At 33.5% G+C, this 23205-nt stretch overlaps 1 protein-coding gene across 4 annotated transcripts in view; it reads left to right on the plus strand.

Annotated features, from left to right (window-relative positions):
• Positions 1-23205, plus strand: part of CSMD3 (CUB and Sushi multiple domains 3) — an 831873-nt gene that overhangs the window by 373317 nt on the left and 435351 nt on the right. The gene's annotated exons all lie outside the window — the stretch shown is intronic.

Consider the following 23205-nt stretch of genomic DNA (forward strand, 5'->3'; position numbering starts at 1 on the left):
GTTGTGTTGGAGTTAGGTTGGAGATTATCACAGTTAGTAAAACATGGTCTTAATGCACTATTTTTATTTTTTTTTAAATTTTATATATTTTACATCATTTTTCATTTTTGCACAGTGTATGCATTTTATCTTGGTTATAGTCCCCATACAATTCCCACCACTCTTGTTTTGATCCTACTCCCTTCGCCCCCTCCCCCAATAGTGTGTCTCCAGTTTACATGCAATTTACAGCAATATGGCTGGAGCTGGAAGGGATCATGCTCAGTGAAATAAGCCAGAAGGAAAAAGAAAAAATACCGGATGGTCTCACTCATAACAGGAATCTAGAAAACATAAATAGGTACCAGGAAAAAGACTAATTATACTAAAGTAAAAATTAAAATCATGCACTATTTTTTAAGCAACTTCTAATTGGCACACATTATTCTAACCACTTCACATACTTCATATAGTTGTCTCACTTAATCCTCAAAAGAAACCACTGGAGGCATTAGTATTTCCATTTTATAAGTGAGGAATAAGGTAGAAAGAGATCCAATCATTCTCCCAAACTCAAATAACTCGCAAAATGACAAAATCCTTAAGGAAGAGTGTTCACAACATGCAAGAGAAGCCAGATTTCAGAGTATTAAAGGAATAGAATATCATAAAATGGAAGTGACAGATATATTCTCCTCATTTGACAATGGCAACCCAGAATCAGAAGAAGAGAGTATGTAGATTTTTCTCAGGTTCTAGTAAAAGTTTACTGGAAAGGCTAGATGCTTATTCATTAACTTTCTCATTTTCAAAAACTTGCAGTGCAGTATTACATGATGCAGTAGCTGAATGAATACATGAATAATGAAATAAGTTTGAGAAATTAATGTAAAATAGTTACAAGTTCTGAGCTTCCATTGTCACACATTGGTAAACAACTTTTAAGAATAGTTTATATATCAAATTTAAATATGACAGCTGTCAAGCAATTAGGGAAAACCTACCAGATTATAGGAAAGCCATTGTTTATGAAATACAAGTGTTTCAGTGGCATAACTAACAAAAATAAACTTCTTCCTGGTTTTAGGTTTGAAATATCTTGTATTGATCTTGTAAAGTGAATATTGAATAGTAAGTATCTGAGAGGTTACTTTCATAATGGTTAAAACAGTAAACTATGTATGGTTAATTTTTCTGTGATGTCTTGCATTCAGGGTGAATTATAATGGCAATATAGTGAAAATCATTGTTTAAAAATGGTGTGATCTTAAAATCTCACTTTTACATTAATTAGATGTATGCAACTTTCGATGGCAAATATGTAGAGACATAAAAGGTGAATTCTAGAAAAGATTAATGTTAACATAGGAACAAAATCTCACAAAAAAAGAAAAATTATAGGCAGATTATGGAATTTAAGGTCTATATAAAGTAAGATTGAGACTATAAACCATCTTAGTTCATTCAAGACATTTCTATATAAAGATTTTTTTTAAAAAGATTTATTTATTTATTTATTTGTACAAGCACTGGGTACAGTCAGAAGCGCGGGAGGGTGAGAGAATTCACCAGAGCCAGAGCAGGGAGCAGAGCAGGCAGAAGGACCGAAGTACACTGCTGAGGGGAGCAGCGGGCGGCAGGAGAGGTCTGCGCGCCATGTGGGACCCTTGTCCGGTGGCCAGGAATTGAACTGGTGCTGCAGAGGCTGTGGGCAGCTTCGCAACCCAGAGCTCAACCGCTGCGTCACCGGGGAGGCCCCCTCTATATAAAGATTGAATCATTTCTATTCTGATTATAAATTGTTCAAAGGCAGAAAATAGGTTACATTATTTTATTTTATTATAAGCACTAATAACAAAGAACAGCTCTGCACTGACTTAAAGATCAAGAAATATTTGTTGAATATGAATATATGTTTATTTTTCCTTCATTTCAAGGTAGTTTATACATGTATAAATTTATTCAACAGTCATCAGTCATTATCTGGGAAGTATAAATTTTGCATATTCAAGTTTCATATTTTGAGATTATTTCATATACATTTTACATCTTTTCTGTAGATATTAATCGTTTATGCATATCTTATTTTGCTTATTTCATGCAAGGCACATATGTGTATGGTTTATAAGAACATTTTGCTATCAGAAATTACTGGCTGTGGTGCTGGAAACAGTAATGGAGAGAACATGCTGGAATAGTAATTGAAGTTTTAAAATGACTATCCACTATGAGTCTGAACAAAGAATAGTTTTCATGTCTCATGGGTGCTTGGACAGAATAAATATGCTTTTTTCCAGACAGCAACATAAATAGCAGTATCAGTGCACTGCACCTTTGAGAGGTTATTAATATAGCTGCTGTCTGTGTATTGCATGGTTGAACAATCAAGAAATGGTGATTTTTAAAGAGACTGAAATTTCACAAAACAGCAAATTATGAATTAAAAGAAAAAGAGTAACTCAGAAATTAATATTAATGGATTTTATACAAACTCAGACAATAATTTTTATTCCCTAAATGGGATCTGTATATGAAATATTTACTAGTTTACAGTTATGGAAACAATTATTCTTTTGTTGGAAATGCAATAGATATCCAAAAGCCAGAGCTTATGCAAATAATCAGATTTATGCATTTGAATGATATCGAGAATGTTTATTTTAGACATCCATAATGTTCAAAGAAGCAGTATTTGTTTGAGTATTGATAATTTCTTAAGTAGGTAATACTTTAGTGAGTTAATGGTGATAAATAGGGCAAATTTTTTGACTAGTTTTGTTTTTATTATTTTGTATTAATTTACATGGTATAGACATAAAACTAGGTATTTATTTTTTATTTTAAAGAGGTACAATACTCTGCAAAATTCAAATAAGGAAGATCATTTCCATGATTGGTCAGATGTTGAGATAGAAGTATCATATGGACAGGGATCAGCAATTATTTTGGATTTCAACAGAGGATGTTGGAAGGCATTCCAAATATAGAGAATACATCATGAGCATAAATTACAAAGTGAATTAGCATATCTGGGGAATAAGTTGGGGAGAGTAGAAATTCCAGTTTGGTAAAAGATGTAACATAAGAAAGATTAGCGTTGTTATGTAACATCCTTTGAAATGTTTCTGGAAGTACTTTTAAACCTCTGTTTCAGTGTCACTATTCTGTAGCTTTAGTACTGTCTCATGACTTTTCATTTGGATGACAATTTATCATATACTGGCAGACTAATCTCATCAAAAGGTAAGTTTTATTATATACAAGAATAATATCAAAGATCAAGGAACCTTGTTTCTTAATCTCAAACTGTCAGCCAGTAAAAATAAAATAATCAAGAATATGAACTCTGAGTCAGATGATGTCAGTTCATATCTCTAATCCTCTATTTAATTAATTAATTAACCACTTTATACCTATCAGATTTCTTATCTGTAAAAGTAGTGTTACAATATATTAATACTTGTGTGAGCATAGAAGGATGTAATCCATATGAAGTCACTTAGTATATAAGGTGAAAGACAGTGAACACCAGTAGTGAAGGTGTGTTGCTGCTGTTGATAATTGTTAATGTGTCTGATTTCTAAAACGATCCATTATTTTTCTCCATCCAGTTGTTTCTTTAACTCATATTTTTGAAATCATATTGATTTGCTAGTCATTTACATAAATCTATACTTTGAGGAGTACAACTTCACATCTCCCTATGTGCACATGCCTCATTTACCCTCCATCAGAGCTTCAGAGCCAATCCCTTTTGTCTTCTCCCAAGCACCTCTCTGAACCAGTATATTTTTGAAAGAGCCTATGAATTATTCTTTTTTTTTTTCCTGGCAATTTATAGTCTATAAATAAGTGAAAAGTTCTGGTAACTGTATTTCACTTTCTACCTTATTTCATTTAACATAATCTCCCCAAGATCCATTATTTTTTTACCAAAAGGTACTATTTCATATTTTTTAATAGCTGAATAATATTTCATTTAGCATAGATCCCAAACTTTCTTTATCCAGTTGTCTGTCAATGGGCATTTAGGCTGGTTCTATGACTTGGCAATAGTGAATAATATTGCTATGAATCAAGAAATGCATAAATATTTTTGTATCAATGTTTTCATATTTTAGGTAAATGCCTAGAAGTATCAATATTATTGCTGTATTTTATGGTATTTCCATTTTTTAATTCTTGTAGGAATTTCCATTCTATTTTCCATAGAGAAGGCACCAAATTACATTTTCACCAACAAATGCATTAGTATATCTTTTTCTTCACATCCTTATCAACACTTACAAGAGTGGCATGATTTCATTGTAGTTTTGATTTCCATTTCCCTTATAAAGTGATGTTGAGTGATTCTCACATAGCGATAGGCCGTCTGTATGTTTTCCTTGGAGAAGTGTATATTTAATATTTTCCAGTTTTAGAAGTGAGGCAATACAACACCTCCATTTTTTTCCCTTTTTTTTTGGATTATTTTGGGCCTTTAGGGTCTTTTGTGATTCTATACAAATTTTATTATTGTTTTATTTCCTGAAAAGTGGTGTTGAAATTTTGATAGGTATTGTACATTGCTTTTGGTAATATGGAAATTTTAACAATGTTACTTTCCAATCCATGAACATTTTATTTCTTTGTGTTTTATTTTTACAGTCTTTTATACAGTCTTATAGCTTTTGTTGTCTAGATCCTTTAGTTTCTTTGTTAAGTTTCTCCCCATGTATTTCATTTGTTTTGGTGTGATTTTAAATGGGGTTGCTTTCTAAATTTCTTTCTTCAAATCGTGTGTCTATATATAGAAAACAAGATATTTTTGTTAACTGATTTTGTATACTGCCACTTTTACTGTATTCATTAATTGCTTCTCATCACTTTTAGGTAGAGTATTTTGGATTGTCTATGTATATTGGCAAGTAATCTGTGAAAAGTGATAGTTTCACTTCTTCCTTTCCAATTTGGATCCCTCTGATGTGTTTTCTTGCCTAATAGCTCTGTCTAGGACTCAAATACTATGTTGAAAGGGGGGGAATGTTAACTTTCTGGTCTTTTTCCTGATATGCAGGATAGTGCTTTCAGTTTTTCATCATTAGGTATGATGTTGGCTATGATTTTATCCTATTATGGCCTTTACTACATTGAACTATGTGTCTCTTATTCCCATTTTATTGAGTTTTTTAATAATAAATATGTGTTAAAACTTACCAACTGCTTTTTCAACATCTGTTGAAATGATCATGTGATTTTATCTTTTTGTTGGTGTGGTAAATGGCATTGCTTGATTTGTGTATATAAGCCAACTTTACTCCCTGGAATGAATCCCACTAGTTCTGGGTAGATGATTCAGTTAATATGTTATCTTTTACCCTTACCCCCTTCTTTAACATTACACCCATTGTCTTCATCACACTAGCATTTATGTTATATTTGAAATAGCTCCTCATCATTTATGGGCAGTGAAATGAATTCTCCTTCAACTAAAACCACCTAAATAAAAACAAAATAGTCAACACTTCTAAAATGCTTGAATTTTCATTGGATCTACTTGTTGCCAAAAGGAAAACATTTATCAATTTAGTTTATCAGTCTCTTGCTTTTGATTAAAGAGAAAGGGCATAATAAGTTCAATTTCTTCATTTATATACAAAGTAAAAAAATTATTATACAGTTTACATGATAGATAATTTCTGGAAACTAAGAATTATTATCTCATTAACCAGCATTTATTAGTCTTTAAATATCTTATCATTTCAAAACACATTTTAAGTTCCTTTATTAATACATTATTCTTTTTTATAATGCTTATCCCAATGACCTTTATGTCCATAATTTTTTTCACATGATGGTTGCTAAAAAATATTTTGAATAAATATTGTGGAGAGACATAATCATAACAAAAGAGTTTAAGAAGGTAATAATATGCTGATTGTAACTGGAAAATGTTGTCCTGGTAGAAAGCTGCCTGTTTTGTAAAAGCAATTAGAAAATTTTGCCCAGGAGCAAATCATATCCTGCTGAAATTTATCAACCAAAAACACATATAGCAGGTGTTTTTCTGTGGTTGTTATTGACGCTTTCCTAGTTTCATGGAATAATGTTACAGATGAGATGATGCATAATAAGGATGATATTAGCAATTAATAGAGTGACATATGGTGAAGGAGATAGACAGATGGCCTAGACATTGACGTTTTCATATATTTATGTCTCTTGATGGTCATTTTTCCCTAAAAACTATAGTTTGAAATGTGTTATATCATTTTGATAAGCAAATAAATATTACTGAGCTCTAGCAGTTAACATTTAATGATAACATGATATTTACATTTTATTTAATGGAGATTAATAATGATGAATTTATAAATAAATATATAAGTTATGATTACCTGAACATTACCTAATTTGATTTTTAATGGTGACCTTCCAACAAATGTTCAGAAATACAGTCTACAGAAGTATGACCTTGCTCATCTTGCTTAACCTTTTCTGTGCTGCAGTTTGCTTACTTGTAAATTGATGTTAGTGTATGTACATGTATACTATGGACTTCTTCCAGCTGCGAATTTTAAATATTCTTAAATACAATTACTGTGTATGGCTTCGTGACCTTTACAGCATGTTAAGTTTACATTTAGTTAAATATCTGTATTAGTCCACTAAAGCAGCTGTAATAATAATACTATAAACTGAGTGGCTTTTCAATAATAAACATTTATAGCTCAAATCTGGAGAATGAGAATTTCAGTATCATTTTTTTTTTAAATAATAAATTTTATTTTTATATTCCCCCATACAATTGCAAACCCCCCATTCTGACCCAATCCCTCCCCTCCCGCCCCCCCCCAAAAAAAAGTGTCTCTGGTTCATAGTTTTTTTGATTTTGATTTTCACTTTCTTATATTCATTTTCCTGGTCCCTTATTAAAGTTTTCTAGATTCCTGCTATGAGTGAGACCATCTGGTATTTTTCTTTTCCTTTTTGGCTTATTTCTCTGAGCATGATCCCTTCCAACGCCATCCATGTTGCTGCAAATTGCATGTGTTTATCTTTTTTGAATGCTGAGTAATATTCCATGGTATATATGTGCTACATCTTCTTGATCCATTCATCTATTTTTGGGCATTTGGGCTGTTTCCAAAGCTTAGCTATTGTAAATAGTGCTGCTATAAACATAGGGGTACAGGTGTTCTTTGGAATTGATGTTTCTGTGTCCTTTGGGTAAATACCTAGGAGTAGAATTGCTGGATCATATGGAAGCTCTATGTTTAGTAGGTCCAGAAATCTCCACACAGCTCTCCATAGTGGTTGGACCAGTTTGCACTCCCACCAACAGTGCAGGAGAGTTCCTTTTTCTCCACACCCTCGCCAACATTTGTTGTTGCTAGTTTTTTTAATATGTGCCATTCTCACTGGTGTAAGATGGTATCTCATGGTAGTTTTGATTTGCATTTCCCTGATGACAAGTGATGTTGAACATTTTTTCATATGTCTGTTGGCCATTTGCATTTCCTCTTCAGAGAAGTTTCTTTTTAGCTCTTCTGCCCATTTTTTGACTGGATTATTTTCTTTGTTGTTGCTGAGTCTCATCAGCTCTTTGCAGATTTTTGTGATCAGTCCTTTATCATTAGTGTTGTGTGCAAAAATGTTCTCCCAGTTGGTGGGGTTTCTCTTTGTTTTTGTTATTGTCTCTTTTGCTGTGCAGAAGCTCTTTAATTTGATGTAGCCCCAGCTGTTTATCTTTGCCTTCACTATCACTGCTTTGGGTGATGTGTCTGTAAAGATGTCTTTGATGTGCAAATCCCGTAGTGTTTCGCCTATATTTCCTTCTATGTATTTTATGGTTTCAGGTCTTATGTCTAGTTCTTTAATCCATTTTGAGTTGATTTTTGTGTATGGTGTGAAGTAGTGGTCAAGCTTCATTCTTTTGCATGTAGCAACCCAGTTTTCCCAGCACCATTTATTGAACAAACTTTCTTTGCTCCAATGCATAGTCTTTGCTCCTTTTGGTGATGACTGGCTCCATTATTATAACTTATAGACTGTTATCTTTTATGGCAGAAAGGGAGAAGTATTGTTGTGCACTCTTTTTTTATAAGACTACTAATCCCATTCAAAAAGTTTGTGCCTGCATCACGTCATAATCTTCCAAATCATACCCTTCCTAATACCATCACATTAGGCATTATGATTCATCATATAAATTTGAGGGCATGGTATTGCACAGGTGTTCGGTGTACTGCAGTGCTGCTGTTTACCTTAGCAAGTACAGTGTTTGTCTTAGTTTCTGGCACAGAGCAGACAATAATAATAATAAAAATAATGATTTTGATAATAATATCTGATAAACTATTGCTAGCAGTGTATTGTAGTTCTGGAGTGCATTGTTTTGGGAAACAGTATAGACATAGACAAATGTTGCCTTTATTTAGTGTCCAACCTGTAGTGATCAATTACCAAACTGTTTCAATATTATTTAGAGTCTATGGAACTTTCAAACATCATTTACTATTAGACTGTAATTTCATATTAAGATAAGGGATTATTTATGTTCATATATGTTCTTATTATTGTGTTCCCTTAGAGAGTATTTATTTTAAACAGTGTGACTTTAATAAAATAAAGTTGATTATAATATGATCCTTGATTCTATTGTAACCTAAGAAATGTAGTTTTGAGAGTTAAATGGGTAATAAACATTTTAATATTTAAAATTAATTATAATTCTAGAAGAGTTGGGATAGAAACATTGAAATGATTTTAATTTTTAGCATATCTAATTGTTAAATTTGAAAATTTCGAAATTAATGGTGTGAGAATTTGAAAATTAATAGTGGTAAAATGGACTATGTAATAACCAAAGCACAAACACCTAGAGAAATAAAATTATAGTCAAATAAACAATATATTTTAGTTATACTAAACAAGAAAGCAGTCCTAAAGTATGTTATCATTGCATCAGGATGAACAAATGCAAAACTAATGAAACCAGCAAATAAATTTGAATATTGGGGATAAACATTCCATATAGAAGGAAATTTCAATGAATTGTTAAAATGAAAACTGACTTTTGTTTACAGTAAATCTGAGAATCTCTAAAAATCCCTTGAATGTAGAAAACTGTATTTCTGTGTTTGGTGCTATTAGCACAAAGCATCTGAAAGAGTTGTGATGCCTTAGTAGCCTTTCCAGGAATTCCCATCTTAATGAAAGATGGTATATGTAAAGATAGTCAAGTGATGACTCCCTTACTGACTTCTCCACAGTGCACTTCACCTTTATTTAAAAATAGTAACATAGCTAGCTCTAGGTAGGAGAGCTAACAATTAAAGTGATTATAGTTTCATCTATTGGATATCTGACACTTTGTGTATGTACTCAAAATTTAATTGTACTATGCAAAGTGAAAGATACAAAGAAGGATGAAAAATGATGTAAACCTATGAAGTATCATTGCCAAACAGGAAGCAAAAGGCATAGTCAAAATATGCACAGATATAACTGAAGAGGAGGAAATACATTTTTTTTGTCCCTGCTCTTATACCCCTTTGAACTTTCTCCTCTCCTTTACCTTAGAAGTCTTACTTCATTTTTAGTGTCTACTAGTTCATGTAACTATTTTGCTTTGTTGAATTGTCTACTAAGTAGCTGTTGAATATTTGTCTTTGTCATTCTGATTTATTTATTCCTCACAGTTCACCTGAACTCCTACCATTTTGCCATAAAAAAATTTCGGTCTTTCCTTATATACCACATCTTCGTGTCTCAGTCCTTTGTCAGTAGACACTTAGGTTGCTTCATATCCTAGCCATTGTAAATAATGCTGCAGTAAACATAGTGGAGGTTATAGTTTTTGAGTTTATGGTTTTATGTTTTTTGGATAGAATGAGATTGCTTTGTCATATGGTATTTCCTTTTTTAATTTTCTAGGGTAAATCCAGATTACTCTTCAAAATGGCTATAAATGGGTTTACATTCTGATCAACAGTATAATAAAGTTCTAGAGTTCTTCCTTTTATTTTAGTGCATCCTCTACAGCACTTTTTGTTGAGGTTCTTTTTATTTATTTATTTGTTTGTTTGTTTGTTTGTTTATTTATTTTTGTGGGATCCCTTGCCAGCAGCCAGGCAACGAACTGGCGCTGCAGATGCTGAGGGCAGTCTCCTAGCCCAGCGCTCAACTGCTGCCCCACCAGGGGAGTCCCTGAGGTTCCTTTTAATATGCACTATTTTCATAGGTGAGAGGTAATATATTATTATGATGTTGACCTGCATTTCCCTTATTAAAAACGATGTTGACCATTTTTGCACATATCTATTAGTTGCCGAGATAGCCTTTTGGGTGAAAATTTGTCATGATATGCTGTCCATTTATTAATTGGGTCATTGAATATTTTATTAAATTGAATAAGCTTTTTTTCGCATCTTGGTCCTTGTCTTTTGCATAGCATGTGACTATTTTCTCCCATTTAGTAGGATTTTTTTAAATCTCCTTATACTTTATTTTGCTGTGTAAAATATGTTGCTTTTAAATTTGATGTAATCTGAATTGTTTATTTTTGCTTTTCCCCCCTTTCCTTGGGGGTCGAATATCCAGAACATCTGTCATCGATATGAAAATTATCGCCAATGATTTCTCTATTTCTTTTAGTGTTGTAGGACTTATATCTTAGTTTTTAATGCATGTACTTTTACTTTTGTGTAAAAAGTAAAAAACTTACTTTATGTATGGAATTAGAGAATGATCCTACTTTATTCTTTTACATTTAGCTGTTAAGTTTTTTAAAATATATATATTGATATATATGTGGATGTATTTGGGGCTTTTGATTCTGTTCTGTTGACCTATATATCTGTTTTTATTTCAATACCATATTTGAAATTATTATTGTTTTATAGTATATTTTATTTTATTATTTTTTAAAGATTTATTTATTTATGCATACAAGAGCTGGGTACAGACCAGAGGAGTGGGTGGTGAGAGGGTTCACCAGAGACAGAGTGGGGAGCAGAACAGGCACATCTACTGAAATACACTGCTGAGGGGAGCAGCGGGCGAGACAGGAGAGGTCTGCTTTGCCATATGGGTTGCTCCCTGGCCGGCTGGGGATTGAACTTGCGCTACAGAGGCTGTGGATTGCTTCATTGTGCGGTGCTTAAAAAACCCTTGCACCACCAGGAGGCCCACTTTATATTACATTTTAAAGTCAAGTAAAGTGATGCCTCATTTTTTTTTCCTTTTTTTTCTTCAGGATTGCTTTAGCATTTTATGGTTCCATATAAATTTTACCATTTTTGATTAGTTTCTTTGAACATTATTTTTTGAATTTTAATGGACTTGTTATATTTGTATATTGCTTCTGTTAGAATGGTCAATTTGACCATATTGATTTTCCCGTTCATGAACACAGGATGTCTTTTCTTTATTTATGCATACAGGAACTGGAGTACAGTCCAGAGGTACAGGGAGTGAGAGGATTCACCAGAGGCAGAGTGGGGAACAGAACAGGCAGACTGACTGAAATACACTGCTGAAGGGAACAGCATGCGAGACAGGAGAGGTCTGCTGCGCCAGTTGGGTAGCTCCCTGGCTGGCTGGCCTAGGGATAGAACTGGTACTACAGAGGCTGCAGATAGCTTCACAGTGCTGTGCTTAACCCCTTGTGCCACCAGGGAGGCCCAATGAGCAAGGGATGTCTTTCTATGCCCTCTGTCATGATATGTATCCTTTAGTAAGTCTTGTAGTTTTCATTGTGTAAGACCCTTACCTTCTTGATTAGGTTAATTCCTCAATGTTTGATTATTTTTGATGTGATTATGGATAGAGTTATCTCAATGCCTTTTCCTTCTCATTGATTATTTTTAAATAAAAATGCAAAAGATTTTTTACATTGATTTTATAACATGCCACTTTTCTATATTCCTATATAGTGTGTTGTTGTTGTTGTTGGGGTATTTGGGTTTTATTAATTATAGATCATATTGTCTGTAAATAATGACACCTTCACTTCTTTTCCAATCTGGATTCCTGATATTTACTGTTGTTTGCTTGCTCCAACTACAACCTCTAATAACAAATTAAACAGAAATGATGACAGTGTTCATCCTTGTCTTGTTCCTGATCTTAACAGGACAAATTTCAATTTTCACTATTTATTTATTTATTTATTCATTCATTCATTTACTTATTTATTTTTAAAGATTTATTTATTTATTCATTTATTTATACAAGCACTGGGTACAGTCAGAAGCACAGGAGGGTGAGAGAATACACCAGAGCCAGAGCAGGGAGCAGAGCGGAAGTACACTGCTGAGGGGACCAGCAGGCGGCAGGAGAGGTCTGCGCGTCATGTGGGACCCTCCTCCTGTGGCGGGGGAGCAGCTGGGGATCGAACTGGCGCTGCAGAGGCTGCAGGCAGCTTCGCAACCCAGAGCTCAACCGCTGCACCACCGGGGAGGCCAAATTTTCACTATTTAGTAGTATATTGTCTGTAGGTTTGTGATGGGAAATTTGTTAATATTGGGGCCTCCCCTGGTGGCACAGCGGTTGAGTGCTGGGCTGCGAAGCTGCCTGCAGCCTCTGCAGTGCCAGTTCGATCCCAGGCTGCTGGCCAGGGTCCCACATGGTGTGTAGACCTCTCCTGCCATGCCCGCTGCTCCCCTCAGCAGTGTATTTTGTCAGTCTACCTGTTCTGCTCCCCGCTCTGGCTCTGGTGAATCCTCTCACCCTCCTTTGCTTCTGACTGTAGCCAGTGCTTATATAAAAATAAACAAATAAATCTTTAAAAAATTAATATTGAAATTAAAATTATTTGATATTTAAAAATCATGATTTTTACCCTTGAATTTATCATATTTTGATATACTTTTCCTTCTAGTATGATATGGACTGTGTTCTATTTTTAGCTAGTCTTACAGTAATTTTTTTGTATATAGCTATATAATATCAGCATAACCAACAACTAGCAATGCCTGGAATAGAGTAGACATGCTCACAAATACTTGAATAAATGAATACTTTACTTTCCACTCTTCTGGGCCCAGTGTAAGAAGCAAAGAATGAACTGAACAAATCTAGCCTTTGAGGGATTTGCACTCTCATTGAAAACACAATAAAACATCCAGAAACTATCCCTAAAGCAACAGACGCATGGATTACAGACAATATTTAAGGCTTAAAGACAATTCAAAACAAAAGAAAGGCAGAAGACAAAGATAATAAAATTAACCTTTGGGAAATAAGTTCATTGATCACAAAATGATGTTTATTCACTTTATATCTAAGTTGAGTGTTGTTACATATTTCTTTTGTTTAGAAATCATTCATTTATTGAACATTTACCTTCTAATGACATTTATTAAATTAATGAAGTAAAATTTAAATAAAATATATTTCCTCAAGAAGATCAGTGATCCGCTTTATGGGGTGATGGTTGAGTAAATTGGAAGATTACATTTTTAGGATACAAAGACTATGAAAGATATGAAATATATGAAATAGAGGGGATGGAATTGCCCTTGTGCAGGAATACACCTTTTTTGAGGAAGACTACTAGAAACAAAACAATGAATATATAGAAAATTACAGTTGGGAACAAAAGAATCCATCATTGTTTTTCCTCCCCTCATTTTCCCCGCTATTAAGTAGGTTAGGTTATCTAAGGAGAGAAAGAAATTCAGACATTCTTTGATGAAGTAAAATGAAACTGAAGATGAAATGAATAGTAATAGGACTCTAGGGGAAGTCACCAAGCAGTCAGCCTCTGAGAAACAAGAACATACCCTGTGGGTTTTATTTAATGTGGGCATCATTCTGGGGTACACTTAAAATCCTCTGGGGAGCTTTTAAAAATAAAAGTCCACGGCCCAGGTCCCAACCTATACCAATTAAATCAAAGTCTCTGGATGATAATTCAGTTAGTACACCCCTCTCTGAGATAGTCAGATGATTATTGCATTGAGGTTTCAAAAAACAACTTGAAATTATGTTTTGTTTTGTTTTTCTTTTTCCCTTAGGGAGTCTCTCCCTCACCTCATCCCCAAGGAGTAATGTACTCACTGGCAGGCTGGTTGGAACATTTAGTTACATCATCATATTCCTGTTCTACAGAGTGGCTAAGTGGAAGTTTGATACATTTAGGTCACCCAGCTGAAGCATCAACTCACCTCTTCTTCCTGGACACATCCATATACATAGAGCAACATAAATTTGCATGTTAAATGTAAACTATGGACTCATTTTCATACTTATCATGTATTACCAGCTGGAAATGGTACTGATTTACTTTTGAGATAAGTGTTTCTTGGGAAGAAATGAAATAGGGTCACAACTGAATGAGCTGCATTTCATTTTCACTCATGCTGTCCTTTTTAACCACCTCTAGCTTATGTATTCTGAGGAAATGGAAGAAGGCAAATATAGGGTTGCATATGGAAAAAAATTTAAGAAGGAAAATAACTATATGTGACTTTATGAAACAGATTATTTAAAGTTTGTGCCAAGATTTCTCTCTTTTTTGGATGTAACATTCATTTTGCAACATTGTATATGATTCACAGGTATAGGCTCATGCTTTTTTCCTATATAGGTTACCACAGTGCACCCACCACTAAGGCACACATAGCATATTAGTTTCATAATTTCCTGTTGTCTGTTGAAACTCCAGTCTGTATAGCATTTGCTTTATGGGCTTACCATTTTAACCACCTTATTTTAAAAATGCAAATACTTATTTCAAATTTCACATTTTTATTATGTACTTAAGATCAATATTTATGACTGATGTCTTTGCTGAGGACTATTTCATTAGAAAATTTTCAGTTTTGACATAAGGTGAAAGAGACATCTTGTATGAGTTATATATTCTTCACCTATTTTAATGAAAGTCCATCGTCATTTTCTTGGCTTTGCATAAGTTACTGTTTCAAATTTGAAGAATAAATATATATCCATGTTTAAGATGAGTGATAATGAAAGTAAATAGTAATATTGCTTCTCTCTTTTTTTTTTTTAAAGATTTATTTATTTATTTATGCAAGCACTGGGTACAGTCAGAAGCACGGGAGGGTGAGAGGATTCACCAGAGCCAGAGTGGGGAGCAGAGTAGGCAGAAGGACCGAAGTCCACTGCTGAGGGGAGCAGCGGGCGGCAGGAGAGGTCTGCGCGCCATGTGGGACCCTCCTCTGGTGGCCGGGGAGCAGCCGGGGATCGAACCCGCGCCGCAGAGGCCTCAGGCAGCTTCGCAACCCAGCGCTCAACCGCTGCGCCACCGGGGAGGCCCCAAACACATTTCATATCTCCGTGGATATTTCTAATAGAACAGAGAGCCAACAAAAATCTTTAGATATAAAACCATAAAGCAAAATAAATGAAGGAATTTTTTATTGCTTTTCTAAATATATATTCCCAGGGATAAAAGGCTTTACCTTTGTAGGTAAACGTAAAATGTATGGGCTAGTTTTTTTTCTTTCTTTTAATAAAATTTTCATTCATTTACTATTGTTTTACAGTACTATGTAAGAAAGGCTATAAAGAATGTCTTTTGAAAAGTTTCTTTTATCATCGTTTACATTTATTTTGTTATTTTTCTCATAAAGGCTATTTTCAAATTATTTCAAGTATGGCATATTATATTTTTCCTACTAGTTCAGTGTATTTTTTTTTAAATAGAATATCATAAAAAACATGTTTTTGCAAAATATATGCTTTTCAGAAAATAACTCCAGTTTTCTTATCATAACCATGAATATATTGATTAAAATAGAGTACTGTTCTGAATTATGAACCGCAAAGTCCACATTAGATATTTTTACATGCTTTTTAATTTTTCTTCTAGCAAGGAGCAAAGACATGTCTATTGTGAATATTTTTTTTTTCCCCCAAGTAAGGTAAAACTACTGAGTAAAGTTAAAATCTGGGGGATATATGATTACCTTATTTTATAAATATAATAACTAAGAAAGAAAATAAGAGGCACTGTCAGACACTATCTAGATTTTAAAATCAATTTTAAACAAATTAGAAAGAAGGATATTGAAATGCACCTACCAATTTACTTATAAAGATATTACAGCTTAGCAGTACTTTTGATGTTAAAGACTAGAGTCAAAAAGAACTTACACAGAGGACATCTAACATAGAGACTTGACAGCAGAACTTTGATTTTTTTTTTTTTTAAGAGTCTTTTTTTTTTTTTGCATGTTTATTTATAGTTTGTTTGTTTGTTTATCATGCACTGGGTACAGTCAGAAGCGCGGGAGGGTGAGAGAATTCACAGAGCCAGAGCGGGGAGCAGAGCAGGCAGAAGGACCCAAGTACACTGCTGAGGGGAGCAGCGGCAGGAGAGGTCTGCGCGCCATGTGGGACCCTCCTAGTGGCCGGAAAGCCGGGATCGAAAGGCGCCGCAGAGGCTGCGGGCAGCTTCGCAACCCAGCGCTCAACGCTGCGCCACCGGGGAGGCCAGAACTTTGATTTTTAAAAGACAAGCAAATCCTAAGTGGATAGACACAAGACCTTTATTTGAAATAAAATATGTAATAAAATATTTTAAATTGTGGATTAGTATATACACTAAATGAAGTGGAATGTCTAAGAACAATGTTATAAATTTATGTAGAATACATAATATATAATATGATAAAATGAATTTATAGTAATTTATATTATATCAATAATATATGGAATCATTATATTGTTGAGGCTAGCATTTCCTAAAATTATTTAAAAATATTAATAAGTGCACTAATTAAAAGCTATTCAGATAAATGCATGATTTGTTATTTTAACAACACAACTTTTCAAAATTTCTGATACATTCATTTTTATTTACTGTCAAAAGTAGAAATGCTACTTGTTACATAGCTACAAGTATTGCTAATCTAGGCTGCAAATTTCGGAAAATGCTTGTTTGAGCAGTGTTACTACAATCATTTTCTTTTCTTTTTTTAAAGATTTATTTATTTATTTATTTATACAAGAACTGGGGTATAGGCCAGATGTGCGGGAGGGTTAGAGGACTCACCAGAGACAGAGCGGGGAACAGAACAGGCAGACTGACAAAATACACTGCTGAGGGGAGCAGTGGGCATGACAGGAGAGGTCTGCAGTGCCATGTGGGACCCTTCCAGGCCAGTTGGGATGGAACTGGTGCTGCAGAGGCTGTGGACAGCTTCACAGCAGGACATTCTACTGCCTGTGCCACCAGGGGAGGCCCACTACAATCATTTTCTAACTATTCTCACTTCTTGTTTTTTTCGTATCTATCATATTTATCTTCACATATTTCACATCTCTCCTTTTCATATATCACAACTAAAATTATTAAAAATACCGTCAAAATGCTGCTGCATTCTGCATACAATTTATTGGTTTATTATTCAAGTCAAAATTCCTTAACCTGGCATTTTTCTTCTGTAAAGAGAAAAGTAACCACTAGAGCACTAATCTCTAACAGAATTCTTCACAGGTAACATAAAAATTGGGTTTAAGAACTGCTATGAATAATTAAAACAGAAATGCTTACTATTTGATAAATTTTACTAATGAAAACTCAACAGAAATATAGTGCCATAAGGTAGCTTAGCATAATTATATCATTGGCAGGAAAATTTAGTTCTTCAAGCATAAGAAGGATGTTTTTTAAGTCATTCCATGAATATCACCGTCTTCAAGCACTAAGATATATCTGACTAGTATCCTTTGTCTTGTTAGTTTTTATGAGGCACTGTAAATTTATGAAGTTATTTAACATTGCAACTTGCTTAAAATTTTATTGTATTGCGATTTGCACAAAGTAGAAAGGGGAAGATAAATTATAAAAATATTTTTATGGATAATAATTTAGTTAGCACATGCAAGGTCAGTTGTTGATACCTATTTGTAAAGGAAACCCTCAACAAAACTCATTTTGTTGTTTGTGAATAGATCATTAAAAATGGGACCTCAATATCTGTTGTTCAGAATTGGGAAGATCATATGCATCCTGCTCTCCTCTCTGGAATATTACGAATGTTAAAGACCATTATATACTTATATTTTAAATGTAAATGACTTCTTATAAATAATGTAAATAATATAAATATACATAATAAGATAATATAGCATCCCTTAGCTCTTAGAAATCCTGAAGAATAATGCATTAACTCAGTGTCTTTTTTTATGCATTATCTTTTCCACCCTCTTCTTCCAAAGCCCTCTTCCCAAAATAAATACATTCACTAAGTTAACAACAGATAGAAAAACAAGATGTACAACTCAGGTATTATCCTTCAGCAGTTACCTATTAAGCATCTACAAATGTGGTATTTTATTGCAAATTAATTTTCCAGACTTTGATAAATGCTTTGTAATATGGAAATTGATAAAAGTTTGAAGATGAACTAGATTTCAAAAAATTGAGTGTAGAAATTCTAGATATTTTGGAAATTTGAGTACCATCTTGAATTTAGCAGCCTCCTGAAGGACCATGGCTTTATCCTAACTATCATATATTTATAATATCCTTGCCCTATAATATGAAGTCATTTAATAAAAAAGAATTTTATTTGGCATGTTTTATGGCATCATGATGAAACTATTATAAGGTTGGAGAAAATAACATTGCCTTGTTTTTCTAAACTAGTGATCTTTACATCAAGTTTTTTTTTTTTTTTTCATTAACCACTCTACACCAGAAACTTAAAGCAAAGACATTATTATCACCTTTGAACATAGTGCTGGCAATCATTGAAAGAGCTGTCATCTATCTTAGATAATGGCAATTTAACCACACAGTAAAATGCTATTGTCACTTGATGCATTTTGATGGGAAAGATGTCACTGATGTTTTATTTCTCCCATGAATTTTAATGGTAAATATACCATTAGTGACAAAACTGACTACAGTATAGTTCTATGACACTGTAAAAATTGTGCATTTAAAAATTGTCAAGTGCTTTCTTGTGTGTTTTTAAAACTATGCTAATTTCACATATATTATATACTTAAAAATACATTCTGAAAGCAACTTTCTTCTTCATTTCCTCAGCAGGGATGAGCTTGTCAGGGCTTATCTGAAGATAGGAGTCTTACAGGGGAGCACTCCAGGCCAATTATAAGGTCGTGAGCACCTGTCTTTAAATATATATTTTTACAAGATTTTCTGGAGGTGGGAAAGGAGGGTAGAGTCACTAAGATCTAAGTTTACTTAGTGTGTTCTACTTTAAAATTATTTAAAAAAAAATGGATAAAGACTGTACATCTATAAATGATACTTTAGGCATACTCTTTTTCTTTTGAGGAATTCTAGGTTTTCTGTTTCGTAGGACCAATATAACCAACACACAAGTTTTGATTTCTTACTCATAAATAAGTTTGAAGAATTCTCAGGCAAACATTGAATCACTGAGTCAGGATTTAAAGGTTCAAGTTAAACGCAGGTAGACAAAAGGCATTCATTTCCATAGGTGCTGCCTGAACAAACTTGGGCAAATTGAGATCTAGAAATAGACTGACACTAGGTAGGTCTGTGTGAGTCACCTCATTTGAAAACACCCTAACTTCCTCTTTTCAAGTCCCTTGGTGTTTCTCAAGCATACCAGCCAGATCTCTCTGTCTTTAACAATTTGGAAGTATGCCAGCTCATTTCTCCTCAGGACTTGGCTGCTGAAGGGAGCATAGAGGCTCAGCACCATCTGAGTCCAGAGGAAATGAATGGCACAGCTGAATATCATCAGGGTAATGATGGCATCTCATTGCTCTCTAAATCTATTATTTGAGACAGAAATAGAGCAGGGGATTTTCCTGGCATTTCAATTATAAGAATTAGAAGTAAAATGTGAAAAATTGAGGGGCAGTGAGGGGAAAATTTTGGAGAAAAACCCAGAGTGCATTTAACTTTCCCTTTTCCCATTAGAGAATACAATATTGCAAAGTAGAGATTTGCCTTCAGTTTTAAAACAACCCATTTCCTAAATGATTTAACTTTCTAAAAATAGTCAGTGGCATTGATTTTTGGTAATTGGTTGTCTTAATATATGGATTTTATGAGGGAGAGTGTGTGTCCAAAAATTCCTTTGTACACTTTATAAATTCTCTTTAGCTCAGATTGGTCACTCCTGTGGTGACCAGTGAAAGTGTTGATTAGCTGCATCTGATTGGGTCTCTCCTTCTGCATCTTATTGTTTAATATCTGGCCATTTTGATACCTGGGACACAAAGTCTATGAATCAACTTAGCCTTTACACAGATGTTCCTTGAAGCTGTAGAGGAACATGAATCAATTGTTGACCTAAAAGGAAATAAGAGATCCTGCTTTTTTCTATTTCCTATGCTTCTCTGATAGACATTTAAAAAGTTTCATAAGAGGCATCTATAGTGGTAGCCACTTAGATAACATATCCTTGTACTTCCTTTCCTGCATTCAGGTTTGTTTTACTCCCACCTGTTCTTCATTTCTACTCCCTGAGACTTTATTACCAATAAACCTCCTACACATACACTCCTGTCTCAGGTATAATTTATAATTTCTGGGAACATAGTCTGAGGCATAAGTTTATGCCTTCCTTTAAAGTGCCTGGCTTTCCTTTTACATCAGATAATAACAATCAATCCCTGCTTGATCTTTGGCTTTGGGTCATATGATTCTGAATATGCAGAAACTTATATCCCCCATAGGAAACAGACGGATAACTCACACCTCTCTTCTATTCCTTTCTGTCTCTGTGTATAATCACAATCTCAAAGGATATTCAGACTTTTTTCCTAACCCATATGGGCTTTGTTTGTGCTAATAGCAGGAAATGATGAAATCACTCATATGTTTCTATAGAATGACATTGGGGTCAATTTCTACACTAGGTTTATAGATTTTTGTTTTTGTTGTTTTGGCTTGATTTTGGTTTTGTTTCTGGTGTGGATTTCTTATTCTGTGGTTAAATATATACATATAAAAATAGCAGTTGATGAAATAATTTACTATGGCTTACTGCACAGCTGAAAATGTTGCACAACTTCCTATCCAGGACAGCTGTAAGAACACACTTTTCAATGACAAACAGGTACAATGCTTCATGTTTGGATTTATTTATGGACTAAACAATGTACTTTTATTACTGTCTTTTGGTGATGATCTATGTGCTGTCGGAAATTAATGATAACTCTGCATAATTGGATTGTATAGACTATTTTTCTACATAAAGGCCTATCATGTGATTTTTAAGATGTTATGTACATTATCCATACCATAAAATATTATGCAGAAAATTTGTGTATGTGAAATGGAATTATGCATTACATATTTACAAGATTTTAGCCTTCAAGGTTCAGAGGATTGAATGTGTTTTAGTTTAAGTATTGATATAAACAGCATATAGATTAATGAGAATGATTTTCATGTAGTCAAACAGTAAAAAAAATTGACATACTATAAATGTGCATAAGTAATGGTATAATAGTACTTACATTAAAATATATTCATGTATGCAAATAAAAGTTACAGTGGCTGATTAGACTATTTATCCTGTAATATTTATTTTACATCAAAAATAAACCAAAATTGATAAAAATATAACATGTTTACAGCATAGTAGATAAGAACTTAGACTTTACCATTTAGCTGCTGTGAATTCAATTAAACTTATGTGAATGATTTAAATTCTCTCATCTGAGCTAACTTCTTTGTAAAATTCAAATAATAGTAAAAATATAACAACTAACATATAGAGATCTTATTCCATGTTAGACAAGCTTTAAGTATATTAATTCTTTGGACACTCTCAACAGACCTACAGGATACTACATTATCTTTTCTCTTACAAATGAGGAAACAAAAGCACAAAGGGATCCAGGGATTCAGTGTAGGCAAATTGATAGGAGACTGTACAGCCAGGATTTGAACCCATGCAATCAGACTTCTTTAGGCTAGAGTTCTCAAAAGGAGCATATAGTACTCCTGTGTTGTGTTGCTTTGTTTTGTTTTAATTGATTAAATACTATAAAGAGGTAATGCTCCAAATATAATGGTATATAGTAAACTCTCATGACAAAGTTATTGTTACTGAAGATTGCTGCCATCTTTAAGAATTAGTACCACAGATTTACACTATGGCATTGAACAGTTCAGCACATCTCCTAAGATAGAAACTATTTAAAAGTCAAAGACTAGAGCGTAAGGTAACAGGGACATATATTGAGTTTGCAACTGATTTGATCTTGAACCCTCCATTGGGAGTAAATAGAATAATTTGGTATCAGTTAAACCAATACATTTAGGATGGTGAGCGCTGGGTTGCGAACTGCCCTCTGCGGCGAACTGGAGGCGGAATACATGGCGCGCAATCTAGCAGTTGCTTTGGTCTGCTAATTCATAGAGTTAAACAACCAAACCATAACAGTTATATAACAATACACAGTTTATAACAAAGAATGTTTGACTATGCATGTATTTTGGGTTGAGTGTTAAAAAGGGGTAAACAAAATGTACACATACACAAATTTATCGTCAAATTTTATTTTTATGCTAAGCAATTTGATTTCAGAGTTAAATTTGTGTAGCATCTATATCAAAGATTTTTTTGTAGTTCCTTTTCCCAAGTTTATTGAAGAGTAACTGACAAATATGGTTGTATATATTTAAAGTGTACGATGTGATTTGATGTGCATTTACATTTTTAATGATTACCAAGATCAAATTAATTAACACATCCATCAACTCAGTTAACTACTGTGCATGTGCTTGTGTGTGTGGTGAGAATGCTGAAAATTTACTCTTAGCATCTTTCAAGTATGCAATGCCATAAAATTAACTGTATATCACCACACTGTGAATTAGATCCTCAGAATTTATACACCATGTACATGAAAGTTTATACTCCATGTTTATTCTAAATCAACAACAGAAAAAAAGAAAACAACCCTGATGCTTAGAATTTGTGAAAGTTTCATTTTTCTGATTGGTTGGTGTAGACATTTTTAATTTAATAAATATGAAGAATGGAAATTCCTATAAAAATCTTTAATAATGTTTATTTCAATATTATAAGTTACTCTCCTGTAAATATCCTCTTAGCTAAATAATTCATCACTCATCTTCTTTTCTAGGTTACTTAATGATCCAGATATAATGTGATTTTTGTCTTCCTAGCATGTTGAATATATAGTGAGCGTCTTACTATCAACATATTAATAAGTAAGAATTTTGTTTCTCTAATTATATGATCATAAACATTTTGAAAATGTTAGTCTATTCATCGACATGAGCTA

Source organism: Talpa occidentalis, unplaced genomic scaffold, assembly GCF_014898055.3.
Source record: "Talpa occidentalis isolate TD23 unplaced genomic scaffold, MPIMG_talOcc4v2.1, whole genome shotgun sequence".
NCBI lineage: Eukaryota > Metazoa > Chordata > Mammalia > Eulipotyphla > Talpidae > Talpa > Talpa occidentalis.